The following is a 17,035-nucleotide window of genomic DNA, read 5'->3' as shown; positions in this document are numbered from 1 at the left end:
CAAGGTTTTCATTAACATTTTATGACATATAATATTTTTGTACAAATAAATATATGCATACATTTGTAATATATTTATAGATTTTGGTGCTATTTAAATAATGTCTTGATTTGTTGCTATACTCGTGGATAGGTGTTGTTATGCCTTGTCAGGAAACCATATACAGAGGTTACATATATCTGTCTTTGGTATGTAATGTTTATTATCATCAATTAGCTTATCCACATTATAGTTTTCTCTCTCCCTTGCAACTAATAAGCAATCTTGAAACATTAAGATCATGCAAATATTCTGTTCCTCTAATTGTTTGGAGTTAGGGTAAGTCTCAGATTCAGCTTGCTCTGTGATTATTCACTTCCTGTAGGACCAGAGAGCCATTTACCTGAAGTCTGGAGGTAGCAGAATAGGTCAGTCTCTCAGAGCTTTGAGTTAGTCTTGACATTGGGAGGAAATGGCCTCTGGGATTTTTAAAATAGACTTTGTGGTTTTATGAAAAGAGATTTTGTTCAATATTAAGTTCATTTATTCCTGTCAGATGTCACGTTTGAATTAATTAGCATTGAATCAAAAGCAAAATTAGGCTATTTTATCTTCCAGTTGACACACCTAGGGGGGTCTGGATACCAAATGTTTCTGAGGCATGCTTCAAAGTTAATACTGGATGGTGTCACTTATATGTGTGTGGAATATAGAAAACAAAACAGAGGTGAGATAAAGCCAAACTAAAAAACAGAACAAAACAAAACAAAAACTAACCCCAGAAAACTGACTGTGGAATGGTGGCAACCAGAGAGAGAGGAGGAGAGGGAGGAAGACATGAAAACAAGAAGGGAGGGAGCATGAGGATATATGGTGGTGGACTAAGGTTTCTTTGGTGGTGGGTACACTATGGCAGCAATACCTAAAGGAGAAGATCCTACACTATTATGGAAACAAGGAAGTAAACCAATATTAATTGAATAAAGAAAACATTTAAAGGACAGTAAAAGCAGGTAAAATCATTCCTTGAAACCCGTGAAAGGCAAAAATCCTGGATGTTAGATGATCTCTAGATCTAACCTGTGGTAATACCTAAAGCCTTTAAAAGATGTTTCAAAACACATGGCCATCATAAATTTTAAGAAGCTATGAAACAAATTGCTGTTCTTTCATAATTTTTTCTTTACTTGTGAATTGTTGTATGCATTCATAAATGCTAGAACCTCCCTCTCTGTCCCCACATACCCACTCACTGCTTCCTCATAAGGAGCAGAAATGCAAGTCCTATGGCTGTTTCCCTCCAGTCCCCTCCAATCTACATTTGTTTCAACAATTTTGTGAGAACCCTTTTTGTAATAGCATTATTTTGTAATTTTGGGGGAACTATATTAGTTTCCTAGGCTGCTGTAACTAACTTGGTGGCTTAAACCAACAGCAATGTATTTTCTCACAGAAGCCTGAAACCAAGTTATTGATAGAGCTGTGCCCCCTCTGGTAGGGGAGAAGCAAGTTTTTTGAGTCTTTCAACTTTCGATGGCTGTTGACATTCCTCGGTGTCCTTGACATGCAGCTGGCCAAGCAATCTCTGCATCTGTGACCACATTGCCTCTTTTTTCTATGTGGCTTCTACTCTGTGTTTTTGAGTCATAACCTCTGTCTTTTTCTCTTAAGGGTGAAGATGATTGCATAACCACCTGAATAATTTGGAATATGTTCTCATGATTACTAATTACATCATCTTCTGCCTTATAAAATAACATTCATAGGATCTGGGAATTAGGATGTGGCCATATCACTTTTGGGGTCCATAGTTTGGCCAACACTATCTGATTTATGTCCCCATGCAATCACAAGCATCTCATGTACAAAGTTCACCACCACTTCCCTGAAATTTCAACCCATTTCAACATAAAGTTTAAGTCCAAGCAAGTCATCTAAAAGTGATACTCAAAAAGTCCCAAATCTCATGTAAACTATTAAATACATTATAGTAGAGACTTGTGGTATGATCTACCTTGGAACAACATGCCTTCCCATGTGTAGACTTGTGAAAATAGAAAATGAAGTATCTGATTCCAAAATACAATGGTGGGGCAGAGGTGGTATAAGAACTACACACATTCTCATTGCAAAGAATTAAAGGGTTACTGAGAATCAACTGCCATAGGTTAAATAGTGGCCTACCAAAGACATATCCAAGTCTTCATTTCCAGATTCTGTGAAATTTACTTAACACAAAAACAAGTGATTAAAGATCTTGAGAGAAAGCTATCTGTGTTATCTGGGTAGGCACTATAGATCACATATAAGAGAAAGACAGAGAGATTTTTAGATACATAGAGAAGAAGACACAAAGAAGAAACAATTGATTCCAGGAACAGCTTGAAGTGACATGGGCACATGCAAGGGATGCCAGAGAATGTTAATAAACACCAGAAACTGGGAGAAGCAAGGAACAGATTATCCTAAAGACCCCTCAGAGGTTGTGCAGCTTTGCTGATAACTCGATTGCAGACTTATGGCCTCTAAGCCACTATGTTTGTTGTAATTTGTTATAACAGCTGCAGGAAACCAATATAGGAACGTTGGAAGTTTTCACAGCTCGAGATTGAATTACTTTTCGTCATATAAAATAAGAATTCTGACCAATGAAATTTTCATCATTAAACTATGAAATACCCATTAACAGGCAATAACAAAGGAAAAGAAGAGTTGAAAAGTAGGCCATGACTTACTCCCATGTGTTTGCTGTCGTTGTCAGCAATGAGAGGGTACTTGTTAGTTTAAAAACATTCACCTGCTATGAAAGCTTAGGTGTCAAAGTTTGCTTTCTGTTTTTATATGTGCACAGACAAAATAGGACAGAAAAATTAGTTGCACATATATCAGGTGGGGCCTGGAAAGAATATAGACATTAATTATTTTCATAGAGGTAATTTAATATAAGGCTATAAATAAGCTGGTATTAGAGAACTGAAAAGAAAATAGTGACATTGTGACAACACAGAGAGAGTAATAGGAGCATTCAGCTGCCACTCAGAGCTCAGGAAGCAAACGCTGAGGTTATTAGAAATGAGATCCCCATAGGAGTGACCCTATGGATCTGGTTCTGGTGTTTCTGAGGTGATACAAGATGGTTTATTCTTAGAATGTTGGAAAAATAGAAACTGCAATCACATATTAGATATGTCAGTTACTACTATTGGAATGAAGTGTTAGTGCAGGATGACAGAACAGTGAACAGAAGGGCAAGTCTCTGCAGCCTTTGGATTCCCTTTAGTGCAGTCACTGGCTGTATCTAAGAGACCCCCCCCTCCCTCCGGAGAGGTGAAGATGTTTGCAATCCCAGACTTAGTACCCAGAGCTGAGCGCAGTGGGTAGGTTTGGAACTAGGAGTCTGTAGATTAGTAAACATTTTGGACATGCAAGCATTATCTATAAATGAAAACTAATGAGGGTGACCTAAAGTCATTTTGATTGTAAAGCATTGAGTTTTGTTTCTTTCCTAAGTTCTGAAGCATCATTAAACTCATTTGGAGTGAATGAGAGGCAGACTTCTCTAGAACAGATGTTGCTTGTTTATTGAGAGGGAAGTGGACACTCTAAGTGTTCATGTGATTCGGTTGCTGACCATTGCAGTAGAGAGTGACATGTCCAGAAAGCAGTTATCAACTTTCCTGGGATCCCTGGGGCCTGTGGATGGGGGTGGGGTGGGGTGGGGTGGTGAGGGTAGATGGTGGGGGGTACCATGAAGTCTTAAGAATGATGTGGTTGGCCCTCCCTGGTGGCACAGCGGATTAAAGCACAGCACTAAGAAGCTAAATCTGCTTCAGCATGAGTTCCATTTCTGCCTGCCCCGGAGGTGACCACATGGCGTGGCAGACCTCTCCTGACGTGCCCACTGCTCCCCTCAGCAGTGTACTTCGTAGATCTGCCTGTTCTGCTCCCCACTCTGTCTCTGGTGAAGCCTCTCGCCGCCCCTGAGCCTCTGGCCTGTACCCCAGTTCTGTATGCACAAATAAATAAATCTTAAAAAAAAAAAAAAAGGAATGCAGTGGTGACTGCATTGAAGGAAGATGCTTTTGCACAGAAGGAAAAGCAGCTATGCTTCATCTCAGTAATCATCTAGAACTGCTGCCAAGTGGCCTACTTAGTCATAAGAATGGATGCAATTTGAGAAAATCATGCTCCCGGCAAGCTATTTTACTGGAATCAGAGGGCATTTTGATATTTTCAGTTGTGTTTCATCTGAATGGAGACTTAGTAAAAACAGTGTTTGTTGTTGTGTCTGAGGACAGGTGCTTTCTTACCCACCCACACTGCCCTTTTCCTGTGCCCAGAACTCCAACATGTGGTAACTTCTCAGCATATTCTCAGAATATTTCTTTTGTGTTAATAAGTATTTTGCCCTGGCCCTCTCTGGTGGTGCAAGGAGTTAAAGTGCAACACTATGAAGCCATCCACAGTCACTGCAGCAAGGGAGGTGACCCCCGGTCAGGGAGCTGACCCACAAGGCACAGCAGACCTCTTCTGTCTTGCCCACTGCTCCCCTCAGTAGTGTATTTCTGCCAATCTGCCTGTTCTGTTCCCCACTCTGTCTCTGGTGAGCCCTCTCACTCCCCCTGTACCTCTGGCCAGTTCTTGTGTGCATAAATAAAGAAATCTTTAAAAAAATAAGTATCTTGCCCTGTAAGAGTTGGCTCTTGCCCCAAGTACATTGAGTTAAGAGAGTGCAGGCTGCAATACCACTGACTTTCTCTGGCACTTCTTCAAACGAGTGGAGGGTGTATGTAGACCCTCTTGCACTTCAGAGGTATTTCAAGGTGCCTGGGATTTAATACCTGATAGGGTGCCCTGGAAGATATGACTCTATCATTATATGTTAGCTGGTTTTAGTATCATTTTCTTCAAAGGAACTCATTTTCACCATGCAATTCAGTCCCCTCCCTTCCTGAGAAATTTGTGACTTCTGTCATGATTTTACCTTCCTCTCTTCTTCCACACTCACCCAACATGCCAATATGTCTCTGATCCAGGCAGAGAGGACAAAGTTGTATCTTCTAGACTTGTCTAGCTCACATATACTAGAGGATGGGCTGTATAATGTCTCCAAGAAGCACCTGGATTTAAAACATGTTCTTTTTTTAAAATGTTTTTAAAAGATTTATTTATGTGTACAGATCTGGGGTACAGGCCAGAGGCACAAGGGTGGTGAGAGGAGTCACCAGAGACAGAGTGGGGAGCAGAACAGGCAGATCAACAAGTACATTGCTGAGGAGAGCAGTAGGCAGGCCAGGAGAGGTCTGCCACGCCATGTGGGTCACCTCCGGGGTGGGGATCAAACTTAGCCTCTTAGTGCTGCACCTTAACCCTCTGTGCCACCAGGGAGGGCCTTGAAACATATTCTTATAAAATATCCATCCAAGCAGTTGTGTAGGTGGTGAAAGGTGGTAAAGATACTGCTTTCTTGGGAAAACTGCCTTATTTTTATTTAGTGCAGATTTCCCTGGTGATATGAGTTGTTTATAGAAGCACAACTTTTTGAGTTAATAGTTTTTTTTTGGACATTGATCTCTGATAGGGGATAGATCTATCTATAACTCCATATCTCATATTAGAAAAGTAGGTTTTCTAGAAAATTTGTATCTGTAACCCCCATATTAATGCCCTTCTTACCCTACTTAGGCTTTGCCACATTCTCTGGGCCACCAAGACTGCCTCCTCTCTCTGACATAAGGAATTAATTGTAAGAGGATGGAATGGATGGAAGGGAGAGGAAAGGAAGAAGAGAAGGAAGCAAAGCTGAATCAGAGGATATCCAGTATGTATTTCCTAAGGATGGTATTTGTTTGCTTCTTTCAAAGGGTATAAAAGATTAAAACTATAAGTGGGAGTAGGGAGACAGAAGAACTCAGATGAGAAAGAAGTGGAGGAGCAAGAAGCAATAATGAACTTCATTGTAGAAATCAGAGAAAAGAATAAAAATGACTCATTGTTAAATCTTCATTAATTGTGGACCACCAAATGAGACATTCACCTATGGGCAAGTCTCTTAGAACAGTGTTAAAGGACTCAAATCTCTAATGGGGGACCCCATTACTGCCTAGTAATCCCCCCAATCTTCCTTTGCATATCTGCTCCTTACCGCTTCCTTTCTTTCTCATCCTATACCGATGCAGTTGCCTCTGATACTTCAATAAGAGAAATAAGGTAATCAGACTTTAACTATTTTATAATCCTGCCATCAAATCTATTCCTCCACCTGCATCATCTGTAGCATGTTTCTTCCTTTTCTGGAGTGTCCATGCTCCTACCAAAGCCAAGCACACTAAACATACGAATGCCAGTCCCCTGGATCATCCCAGTATTGTTTCCATAGTCCTCAAAATGTTGCTTCTATAGTTCTTATATCTCCCTCTTATATCTCTTTTACTCTACCTCTTCATTCCTATCAACATGCTGCCACACACACAAAAAAAAACCCCACAAAATACTCCCTCCAAATGCCTCACAGAGGCATCCTTATATTATATTCTCCTTAAATTAAAGTGTGTTCAGCCCTGCGATAATATTTAGGGCACTTCATGTCCAGAGTGTCATGACAGGATGTTTTGATAAGAAGCAAGGTATGTTGCAAATAATGCTTACTGTTAATTGTTTATGTGTTAACATTTGTAATGATTTATTTTAGAGTGGATTTTGTGTTCCTGGAACTGTCACCCTTATTAGAGAGTGCATCCTAATATACTTTCTCTGGAGGGGAGTCAGAGAGATCAAGTGAAAACCATCATTTTAAGAATAGGCATGTCCTTTGGGATAATTCTTACGGCTGGAGAAAAGTTTTTATGGTTATTTCTGCACACCATTTTATGGTCTCCCTAATTTTTAAATTTACATAGAAAATTCCTTCTTTCACCAAGCAGATTGTTTAGATTTTCCTTTTAGTATTTATAGATATTGCAAGAAGACTAATTTCCTAAAAAATAGTGATGTTACTAGGTGGATAATGTGAAAAAATGTTTTTTGGTGAGTCTTGTACTTTGCTTATTTAAGAAATTAATGCCAACTAAACTCTAAGATGGAAAACAATAGCTGGAACTTAAACCAATTAAAATTCTATTATCTTTTTACTCAGTTACAAATCATCGTAATAAAAAAAGTAAACAAACCTGGGAACCAGCTCTATCTTTTCTAAAACTGCTACAGTAGACTATTGAAACAGCCGATGGATTAAACCAGGATGCCACCCAATATAAGACCCAGGTTGAAACAGCATTTTTTTTTTTTAAAGATTTATTTATTTGTGCATACAGAACTGGGGTACAGGCCAGAGGCTCAGCGGCGGCGAGAGGCTTCACCAGAGACAGAGCGGGAAGCAGAACAGGCAGATGGACGAAGTACACTGCTGAGGGGAGCAGCGGGCGGGTCAGGAGAGGTCTGCCACGCCATGTGGTCACCTCCGGGGCAGGCGGAAATCGAACTCTTGCGGAAGCGGCTTTAGCTTCTTAGTGCTGTGCTTTAACCTGCTGCGACACCAGGGAGGGCCTGAACCAGCATTTTAACAGTGGCACAAATTTATCATGTTTGAAGTGCAAGATGAATAGAGGACAAGTTGAAGTTCTTGGATGATATTGCCTGTTTATAAACTCATCTAAGGCCAAATCTAAGATAGTGCTGGCCATTTATTACATGCACAATAAGTACCTATTAATTGACTACTCCAAATAAATGCCTATTAACTGACTATTCCAATCTGTCATGGTTGGCTGAATCCCTGAGCACATCCTGACTTGACTTCCCAGTTATAATTATAGGCAAGATTCAGCAGGTAAGAGGTAGGGTAGCCTTAATTTCTTCCTGATCTTTATCCTTCTGCCCTCTGAACTCCCACTCCCCTTAATTCTTGAGGTGGACGGGGACAGGTAATTATCCCCATGCAGCACTATTACTGATAATAGAATTTGCAACTTTATTTATTTTGTATGAGCAAGCCTTTTTTAAATTGAAGTACCATTTCACCACAGCACTGTATAGGTTTCAGTTGTACAGTTTCTCACTTCAGCAATAATATGTATCACCCCATGCCCATCACTAAATGTTCAGTCATTGTCCACAATCACCACCCAATTGATTCACTCTACCTGTTAAACCACCTGCCTCATTCCCATTCTGGCAACCATCATTCTTTTGTCAGAGTCTAAGGGTTTGTTTTGTTTTGTTTGATCACTTGCTTTGTCTCTTTTTATTCTACAGATGAATAAAATCATACTGTCTTTGTTCTTCTGACATTTCACTTAGCAAAGTCATAATTTCCCCAAGATCTATTCATGTTGTCACAAATTACAGGTTTCCTTTTTTTTTCCTTTTTAAAAGCTGAGTAGTATATGTGTATTTTATATACACATACACACACACACATATATATATATATAGAGAGAGAGAGAGAGAGAGACAGACAGACAGACAGACATCTATATATATGTATATACTTATACATATATATAGATGTATATCTATATATGTCTATATCTATCTGTCTATCTAGCTATCTATCTATATAATTTTTTTCTTCATCTACTCATTCGTCATTGGGCACTTAGGTTGTTTCCATGTCTTGGCCATTGTGAATAATGGTACAATACACATAAGGGTGCATATGTCTTTTTGAATTAGTGTTTTCATATTCTTTGGGTAAACACCCAGAAGTGGGATTACTGGACTTTATGGTAGTACTATTTTGACTTTTGAATTTTTATACATTTGTCATAGTGCCTGCATCAGTTTGCATCCCACAACAGTGCATAATGGTTCATTTTTCTCTGAATTCTTCCCATAGTTGTTATCTCTTGACTTTTTCTTTTTTTTTTTTTTAAGATTTATTTATTTATGCTTACAGAACTGGGGTACAGGCCAGAGGTGTGGTGGATGAGAGGCTTCACCAGAGACAGAGTGGGGAGCAGAACAGGCATATCGACTAGGTACACTGCTGATGGGAGCAGCGGGTGGGTCAGGAGAGGTCTGCTGCGCCATGTGGTCACCTCTGGGGCAGGCGGGGATTGAACTCATGCAGAAGTGGCTTTAGCTTCTTAGTGCTGTGCTTTAACCCGCTGCACCACCAGGGGAGGCCCATCTCTTGACTTTTTAATAATAGTCTTTTTAACTGATGTGAGGTGAAATCTCATGTGGTTTAGATTTACATTTCCACATATACATATATACATATACATACACATACATACATACACATACATACATACATACATACAATATATATATTCCTCTTTCTTGAATAATTTACTTGGCTAAGACTTCCAATATGATGAGCTACTTCTTTTTTTATCCAGTGATGTACATTTAGCTTGTGTACAGCTCTTGGCTATTGTAAACAATGCTGTAGTGAATATGGTGCACCTACCTCTTCAAATTAGTGTCTTTGAATTCTTTGGGTAAATACTCAGAGGTAGGAAACTGGATCATATAGAATTTTTATTTTTAACTTTTAAAGGAATTTCTATGCTATTTTCTATGTCTGTCCCATTTACATTCTTACCAACAGTGTACTAGTATTACTTTCTTTCCACATTATCTCTATTTGTTATTTTCTGTCCTTTTGGTACTAGTCTTTCTCACAGGGATTTCATTGTTGTTTTGATATTTACTTCCCTAATAATAAGAGATGATGAGCATCTTTTTATGTTGGACATCTGTATCTCTTCTTTGGAGAATTGTCTGTTCAATCCTCTGCCTAACTTTTAATCAGCGTATTGTTTATTTGTTGTTGAGTTTTATGAATTTTTCTTATATTTTTCATATTAATATTTATCATTTATATATGTATAAATATATTCTCCCATTCAACAAGATATATTTTTTATTTTTTTAAAGATTTATTTATTTGTGCATACAGAATTGGAGTATAGGCCAGAGGTGCTGGGGCAGTGAGAGGCTTCACCAGAGACCGAGTGGGGAGCAGAACAGGCAGATCAACAAGGTACACTGCTGAGGGGAGCAGCAGGCAGGTCAGGAGAGGTCTGCTGCACTACGTGGGTCAACTCCAGGGCAGGTGGGGATCGAACTCATGCTGTGAAGTGGCTTTAGCTTCTCAGTGCTGTGCTTTAACCCGCTGCGCCACCAGCAGGGCCCTCTTTTTGTTTTGATGATAGTTTTTCACTTTGCAAAAGTTTTAGAGTTTATTGTAGAACCATTTGTTTATTTTTGCTTTTTTATCCCCTTTGCCAGTGCAGTCAAATGCCCAAGGGCATCTCTAAATTGATGTTGAGGAGTGTAATCACCTGAGTTTTCCTGTACATATTTTAGGGCTTTGTGTTCAAGTCCTCAATTCATTTTTAATTAATTTTTGTAAGGTTTCAGATAGTGGCCTGATTTCATTCTTTTAAATGTGGCTATCTCAACACCACTTAATGATGAGACTTTCCTATCTACATTGCATGTGCTTGTCCACATATATGGAGGTTTATTGCTGGGATATTTAGATATCTAGATATTTATCTGTCATCTATCTATCGATGCATACAGAACTGGGGTATAGGCCAGAGGTGCAGGGGCAGTGAGAGGCTTCACCAGAGAGTGGGGAGCAGGTCAATGAAGTACACTACTGAGGGGAGCAGGGGATGAGACAGAAGAGGTCTGCTGAGCCATGTGGGTCACCTCTGGAGATGGGAACTGAACTCACACTCAAGCCGATGCTGCTAGCTTGCAGTGCAGAATCCTAACCCTTTGTGCCACCAGGGAGGGCCCTGGTAGCTTTATTTTATTTCACTGATTGTGTGTCTACTTTTATCCAAGCACCATGCTGTTGTTATTTTTATGCTTTATATTTTAGTGTGAAGATGGAAATTTTTGTTCTTTTTCTAAGGATGATTGTTGCTATTTGGGGGTCTTTTATAGTTTCAATGAATTTCATGATTTTTTTCCCTATATTTCTATAGACAATGACTTTGCAATTTTGATGGGGATTGTACTGATTTTGGTCATTACTTTAGGTAACATATCCTAAATAATAATTTTAACTGTGTTAATTCTTCCAGTACATGAGCACAGGGAATATCTTCTGCTTATTTGCAAGTAGTGATAGTTTTATTTCTTTCTTTCCAGTTTGGGTAACTTTTATATCAATTTCTTGTTAAACTAGATATCCAGCACTCTGCTAAATAATAATGGTGAGATTGAGTATACTTATCTTGTTTCTGATTTTGGCTTTCAGTTTTTTGGCATTGTGTATGATGTTGTCTATGTCATAATAGGTTTGTCATAATAGGTCTTTATTAGGTACCATAGAATATAATAGATATCTCCATATTGGGGGAGGATTTTTTAAATCATAAATGGATGTTTGGATCACAAGTGTATAAAACTGAAAATAAGCCAAAAGAACAAAGAAAGGAATACCACAAATATGTGGAGACTAAATGACAGCATGCAGGTGAACAACCATTGGATCAATGAAGCAATCAAAGGCAGATTAAAAGATACTAGGAGACAAATGAAAATGTAGACATGACTTATCAGAATCCATGGTTTGCATCAAAAATTGGTCCCTAGAGGGAAGTTTATAGTATAGACCTCTCTGAGGGAAAAAAAACAACAACAAAACAAACAAAAAATGTAAGCTTATACTCAAAGGAACTAGGAAAAAAGACAAAAAACAAATCAAGACTAAACCTGACCAAAAGTCAGTGGAAGGAAGCAAATAGTAAAAGTTATAGCAGAGATAAGCAAAATAGAGATTGAAAAGAAAATTTAAAAAAAAATCAATGAAGCTACAAGCAGGGTCTTTGAAAAGGAAATAGACCTCTTGCTACACTCACAAGGAAGAAAGAACACTCAAATAAAATCAGAAATGAAGGAGAAGTTACAATAGTTATTATAGAAATTAAAAGGATCATAAGAAAGTACTAGGAAGGGCTATATGGACACAAACTCGAAGAAATGGAACAATTCTTAGAAACATACAACCATCCAAGACTGAATCAGGATCAAATAAAAAATCTGAACAGACTCATCAGGAGTAAGGAAGCCATCTTTCAAAGTTGCATTATCTTGGAATGATTTATATTTCACTTTTCACTTATCACTTCAGTCTTTGCTTACAGGTCTGAGCATTTGCCTATTTGTTCTGTTTCTTATAGATTATAAATATAGTTGTATGATTGACTGCATTCTTATGATGCTCCATTAGATTACACATCTTTTTATGATTGTGTTTTTGCTTTGGCAATAGCCAGGTATATTTTTCCCTTGGCCATAGGTGTTATGACTAGGGTAAGACCATCCATGCTTTCAAGTGACATGCAGTATTTGAATAGCAAGATGGACAAGTAGTGTGTCTGGAAGCTGAAAATCATCCTCCACAGGGCATAAGTAGACCAAATCAAGCCTCTGTTACTATGTGGTACATTGATGTAATAAAAGCTCACCTAGTCAGTATTACTTCACTATTCCAATGCAATCGTATCTCACAATAAAATATATTAAATCTTCTTGCTAATACTTTCAAAAGTCTCTTGTCAATGCTACTTTGAACTTAATAAAGTTAGGTTAATACACCTTTGGATTTATTAAATAGTAGCTTTTCAGCATTAATCTGTACCAAGTGGAGAACAATAAGTGCATGTATGTATTTATGTCATGTGTGTTGTCTCCTTTACTGTGTAATCTGGATCACATAAACAATGCTTAGTATTGTTTATGAAATAAGTCCCACTAGAGTTTTTCTATTCCATTTTTTTTTTAATATTGCCTTGAGTTAGGCTTTGAGTCTTACATGTTGGAATTCATTCATGGTTTAGTTGGCTTCCTACCGAACTTCTGTCCTGTGGATCAATGGAATCATCTCTTCTTATGTGTGTAATGATAGTTCTTACCTCTAACAATTCTTTTAAAATGTCTCTCTGATAGTGACAGAGACTATTTAATAGTGTCTATTGTACTATCATATGCATGAACATGGTTTCATGAAAAGAGTCAGTTTGACAAAAGCATGAAGGGAAGACCCCCTGAAGAGAGTCACAATGTAGTAAGAAACTGAAAGGGCAATGAAGGTCTTAGGGCAAATTTAGAAGTCATCCAACATTCATCAATATGGTACAGTGAAGAATATCAAAGTCAGATGGAGAGAAGGCTGATTTTATTCCATTGAGTCCTTGTTCACTACAACTGCACTGAAGTTCCTCTCTAACAGCTACCTTCACAGTTACTTCTCACTCTACTCAGCACACCATTTGTAAAACAAAAGTCAGGGTGAAGTTCTATACTCTCCTTCAGCTACATTCATCAAGGGAAATGATGTTGATAGGAAATGGAAAAATTGAAAACAAGAAAGAAATGACAATCATGCATATTTAGGCAATTAGAAATTGTCTAGGCCATTCAAGTAAAATCATGCTTTCCCTTTTGGTCAAGAGACTCTAGTTGATAAGAAATTCAAGCAATTCTCTTTTCATAAACATTAGCATCTGGTTTTAAGTTAACTGAAGTTATTCACAATTTTTTTAAAAAGAGCATATCTAAAATTAAGAGAACTTTTAATCTACAGTGTAGAAAAGCTGGGACAGAATAAATTAACTATGTCCATCCCTCTGTGTTATAACAGACTGCATGAGGGTAAGTCATATAGGAATTTCATAATTTGAAAATTGATTAAGAAGTCTACATAGTGCATTTATTTTTTCATGTTTGATTTTTACTCTATCATTATACAATTATAGAACTAAACTAGATCAACATTTCTTCATTTTCCTGGCACATACCATTGTATTGTAGGAGTAAAGCATGACTGGTTTTTTCATCTAATGTCTATTCAAAGACTTCTAGTTACTTTCTCTTATGAAATTAGTTAAGGGAATATTTTTTTAATTCCTTGTAAATGAACCTATGTTAGATTTATTTAGGAAAAAATACTTTGAAGGAAAATAACTTAAAGGGAATGAATATTTCCAACTTTTGCTACATATTGCTACGTAATTGTCCACCTACTTTATAAAATGGAGATTATATATTTTTTTATATAAGTGTCTGTTTTAGAACATCTCTGCCAAAATATGCGAGTTAAAATTTTCATTTTTGTCTATCTGATAAATGTGGAATATTATATTGATGATAAGCTTACATTTTAATAGTTCTGGTGAGCATATAATTTCCTCATTTGCCACTGCAGATTCTCTCTGTAAGTAGCCTCTTCATAGCCTTTGCCCTCCTTTTTCTTTTTAATAATATTATTTTACAGCTACTTTTTTTTTTAAACTTATTTAGGCATACAAGAGCTAGAATATAGACCACAGGTGCTGGGAGGGGTGGAACAGATTCACCAGAGAGAGTGGGGAGCAGAATAGGTGGATTGACTGAATACTTGCTGAGGGGAGCAGTGGGGGTGACAGGAGAGGTCTGCTGCACCATGTGGGTCACCCCCAGTGGGGCATTGAACTTGTGCTTCAGTGGCTGACATAGCTTCATAGTGCTGAGGATTAACCCCCTGTGCCACCAGGGAGGCCCTAGTTACTTATTTTATATTTTTGATAACAATTTTATATATGGCATATATTTTCTCTTAGTCTTTATCTTGTCATTGAACTCATTTATGTTTTATTTACCAGGGAAGGGCATTTAATGTTAATATAGTGAGATTTTAACACCTTTTTTTTGGTGGTTTATTAAAGAAAGCTTTACTACCCCCATGTCATACAGAAACCTATCTGTAGTAGTACTCTCTCATAATTTTTTACAATGCATGCTAAACTTCTAAAATTGCACTTAGATATTTATCCATTTATTTTGTTTATTTTTAAAAGAATTTTCTGATATCCATTTGGAATTTAATTTTCTGTATGGATGGCCAATTATTGCAGCATCATAGTTGAATTGATCTTTTTTTTTCTGATTTTGAATGCTACCTGAGAGATATTTTATTTTTCTGTGTGTCTATGCATGTATGTGTGAGTGTGCACATGCATGCATGAATGTGTGTATGTCTCTTAATTGTTTCAAGATTATACTTCCTCCCCCCTGAGGTCAAGAAATAGAATTTTCCCAACACTCCAGATGTTTCTTACATATCCTTTCCCAATTAGCCTTCTCTCCCTAGTAACGACTAATCCAGCTTCTTCTTAGTGACAACTATTCTGATTTCCACAGTAATCATTTTTGTGAGACTTATAAAAATTACTCAAAGATTTTGGTTAATTTGAACTGTTTTATGTTACCATTCTTCTTTATTTCTTTTTATTCATTTACTTATGTATTTTTAAAGATTTATTTATGTATACAGAACTGGAGTATAGGCCAGAGGTGCCTGGGTGGAGAGATGACTCACCAGAGGCAGAGCAGGGGACAACACAGGCAGGTAAACAAAGCAGCTGCTGAGGGGAGCAGCAGGCAAGACAGGAGAGGTCTGCTGTGCCCCCCTGGCCAGGAACTGAACTCACGCTGAAGTGGCTGTGAGAGTGCTGCGCTCTAATCCATTGCACCACCAGTGAGGGCCCTATTTGTTTTTTATTGAAGTGACGTCGGTGTACATTGCTGTATATGATCCAGAGGTATAGGAGCACACCTTTTCAGCTGTATGTTAGTTACCACAATACACTCATCACAAAAGCAAGCACAGTCCTCTACCATTGTCTCTTAGGTCCCCTTCCTTTACTGCTTTCTACCTTCCACCTCCCCCTTTGTAGATTGAACTTCACAATGTCTAAGGTTTGTTTTGTTTAACCCATGTTTTGTTTACCTACATTCTCCATATAAGTGAAATCATCCTGACTATGCTTGCTAATTTTGCTTAACAAAATGAACTCCCTCTGAATCCATCCAGGTTGGCCCAAATGGCTGAAGTTTGTATTCTTATATGAATAACATCTATCTAACTGGTAGTTTCTAATTAACTATTAAATCCTATTTGTGTTCAGCATCATCTCCATTATGATACTCAAAAATCTTAGAATTATCACCCCAACTTAACTAGATGAACATAACTAAGCACCCTTACTATTGTGAGACTTGATACATACTGCATAGTTTAAATTAGTCACACACTATAAGCATTTTCTGCCTTCCATTTGACAAAATAATGAAACAAGAAAACAATCAAATAATAGGCACAAGCTAAGTAATTTATAAATGAGTAGTGTTCAAATATGTGCATATGTCACATGTTCTTGATTCACTCATTTGTCTCTGGGGTCTTAGATTGCTTCCATAACTTGGCTATTATAAAAGTGCTGCAGTGACATAAGAGTGCATATCCCTTTGAACTAGTGTTTTTGCATTTTTTTGGGTCGATTCCTAGCAATGGAATCACTGGGTCATGTGGTAGTTATATTTTTAATGTCTTGAGAAACCACCATACTATTTTCCTTAGTGATTGGACAAGTCTACACTACCAACAAGAGTGTGTGAGTGTTCATTTTTCTCTATATCTTTGCCAGCACTTGCTTGTGGTCTTTTGTTTTTTTGTTTTTTTTTTTTTTAAATGGACCATTTTTATAGTTGTGAGATGGAATCTCCTCATGGTTTGGCTTTCTTTTTCCTAAAGATAAATGAGGATAAACATTTATCCATGTCCCTGTTGGCCACCTGTATGTCCTCTTTGGAGAAGTGTTTACTTAGTTTGTACCTGTTATTTGATTATTTATTGTGTTTCTTTCTTTAGTTATTTTGTCAAATGGAAGGCAGAAAATGTTTATAGTGTGTGATGTTAGTTTAAATTAGCAGTTATGTATCAAGTCTCACAATAGTGTGGGTGCTTGGTTATGTTCTTTTAGTTGAAGTTTGGATGATAATTCTAAGATTTTTCAATATCATAACGGAGTTAGTGCTGAATACATACAGGATTTATTAATCAACTAGAACCTACCAATTAGATAAATGTTATTTACCAGGATCACTTATGATAATCTACTCACAGGACCTTGTAGAATTTGCAAAATTATTAGCTTTGACTTTGATGATCTTAGAAAGTTTTTCATCTAAATGTGTTGGCTGTTAACTAATTTTGTCTACTCCTTTCCTTTGAAAGGGTAAAAAGTAATTAATTTTCCCTTTTGTA

The sequence above is a fragment of the Condylura cristata genome, unplaced genomic scaffold (genome assembly GCF_000260355.1).
Source record: "Condylura cristata isolate star-nosed mole 26May11 unplaced genomic scaffold, ConCri1.0 scaffold00005, whole genome shotgun sequence".
Taxonomy (NCBI): domain Eukaryota; kingdom Metazoa; phylum Chordata; class Mammalia; order Eulipotyphla; family Talpidae; genus Condylura; species Condylura cristata.
Note: the sequence above shows the minus strand (reverse complement) of the source record.